Below are 2,805 nucleotides of genomic sequence, written 5' to 3' on the forward strand. Positions count from 1 at the left end.
CCCCCCCCGTCTGCCAGAGCATGGAGACACCCCCGGGAGGTCCGGGAGGTGAGTCCGTGAACGTGCCGCCATCAACCGGAAGTCATAACCAGCACTTTTGAATAGAGCTCAGAAACAGACTGGCAGCCAAAGCAGCTGTTTCAAGGAGGACAACATGTTCCCAGCAGCTAGCTAGCCTCTGACAATATTCAGGCTGCTGCATTCTGGACCAATTGCAGTTTCTGTGTTGTGTTCAAGGGCAGACCCATGCAGAGCATATTGCAGTAATCCAACTGTGAGGTTTCAGAAGCATGGATCAGTGTAGCCAGATTGGCTGAGTTGGTAACAACAGAGTTGGCAAACCACATGCTGCTGGTAGAAGGTGCTCCTAGTCACCATGCCAACCTGCTTTTCAAACAGCACGTCAGGGTCCATTAGCACCCCAAAGCTGTTAACCTGCTCTGAAAACGCCAGCATCGGTAGGACAAGTGGAATCAATCACTCTAAACTATCAGCCATCCTGACCAACATTACCTGTGTCTTCTCTAAATTCAGTTTCAGCTTTTTCTGTCTTAGCCACCTGACTACAGCCTCAAAGCACCAGTTCAAAATCAAGGAGGCCTGGATAATAAAACCACATCAGGAGGCTTGGATAATCAAACGGAGCTACCCTGTTTCCCCTACTCCTACCCAAAAAATAAGCCCTAGCAGGATTTCTATGTATTTGTGGTATAAGCCCTAGTGTGTCTTCTTGAGAAAAAATAAATATAAGACAGTGTCTTATTTTCGGGAAAACACGGTAGGTGTCATGTGCATGTTGATGATACCAAATTCCACAGCTCCAGACAATCTAATTCAGCAGCTTCCTATATATTAAAGGGCATGGGTGAGAGAATAAAACCCTGTGGTACTCTACAAGACAAATCCCACTCAGTTGATTCTATACCTCCATTGGGGGACTGTGTCCATCAGACAGAAAAGAGTGAAACCACCAGAGTGCTATGCCCTTAACATCAACTCTGTATTCAGGCTGGTGGATAAGAATAGAGTGGTCATCTGTGTCAAAGGGTGCTGAAAGATCTAACAATATCAACAGGTAAGTCTGTTTCTGTCTAACCATAAGTGAAGATCATCCACCAGTACAACTAAAATTGTCTCAGTACCATACCCTGACCTGAAACCAGACTGAAATGGTTCAAGGGCAGATGTGTCATCCAGGGAGCCCTGGAGCTGCTGCGCCACCACATGCTCCAGCACCTTCCCTAGAAAAGACATTTTGGAAAGTGGTCTAAATTGGTCACCAATGAAGTTTTTCTGAGGAGAAGTCTAATAACCACCTCCTTCAAAGATCTAGGGAGAGCCCCCTCAATCAGGGAAGAACTGACAACTTTCACTACTGACTCCGATACCTTTTCCTGGCAGGATTTAAAAAGCCAGGACAGGCATGGTTCCATAGCACAAGCGGTAGCGGTCACACTCCCAAGGACCGTGTCAGCTTCCACAGGCAGGATCATTGTGTTGTACACATCATGGCATTTGTATATTGGGGCAAAAGTTGTCAGATGCCACTGTAGCGTTCTAACTGTATCTGATATTGAGACTAATCCCAGAATCCATTTGTTGCCTTTGTGGTGCAGAACCCTTGTACCCAGCTCTATCCAAAAGAAATTTTTAGTGTGACTTCTACAACTTGAACTGCTTATAGGCAAGTATTTTTTTTAATGTGGCGTATTTCCTTTAAACCCAAATCCTCTTCTGTAATCAGTACACCAGTTATTCTAGTTTTAATGATGTCTACTAAACATGGATAAGCAAACCTTGCAAAAGAAAACACAGCATGAAGTTTGCAAAGGAAAATTCAGCTTCTTTTAGAATCTTACAGAATTAATTGACAGTCATCAAATATGACCTATATTTGTATTTCGTCAAAAGTTTTCTGATGCCCCTTACTAAAGGTTCCTGAATAAGCTTAGCACTCAGAGAATGAAGATGTCCTTGGGGGAGGTACAGGAAGCAGATAGTAGGAATAAATGTACAATGTTCATAACAGATTAAAGTAGTTCCTCCAATATAAGCACTACTTAACTGTTTGGGGTGAAGATCAGGTTTCCAAATTTATGAATGATTGGACTGATTCATAAAATCTGCCACACAGAGAAGATTCTGAATCAGCTGTGGCTGTCTGGAAAAATGACCTTTGGGGTGTGTGGATAGCTCAGTAACACAGTAAAAAGAGTGAATCATTCCAAGTATGTCTTACATAAATCCATGGTGCAGCTATCTTGATATACTGTGCACTGTCTGGTTGTCCTGTCTTCAAAAGGTATCTTAAAGGTCAAACAAAATACAGAGAAGGATCATCAAAGTGAGTAAGGAGTAGGAGCAACTTCCACATGAGGAAAAGTTAAAGTGAATGAGATATTTTACTTTTGGGGGAATCACTAAACTAGGATCTGGTAGAGGTTCATAAAATATTTTTTTTCTTGTTTGTATGTTTTTCTAGTGGCATTTAAAATATTTGAAGCATTTGTTGTACTGTAGAAATAAAGGAAATAAAGTACAGCTTGGAAGTACAAAGCTCCCCAGATTGGCAGTTTAAGTTCTCTGGACCAATACGTGAGTAGATAACTCAATATGGACTGGAGTAGATAAATAGAATGTTCATAATTACTAAATACTGCATGCTACATTTACTCATTCTTACCCAGAAGATGTTCGTCATCAAATGGTAATCTTAAATAAACTTTACCAGGAGTAAGCTTCATTTTCGTCATGGGAACGCGACCCAAGTGCCTTTTTACAATCTTTGACTGGTTAGCCATCTGT

This window comes from Gekko japonicus, unplaced genomic scaffold (assembly GCF_001447785.1).
Source record: "Gekko japonicus isolate JY-2015 unplaced genomic scaffold, Gekko_japonicus_V1.1 scaffold549, whole genome shotgun sequence".
NCBI lineage: Eukaryota > Metazoa > Chordata > Lepidosauria > Squamata > Gekkonidae > Gekko > Gekko japonicus.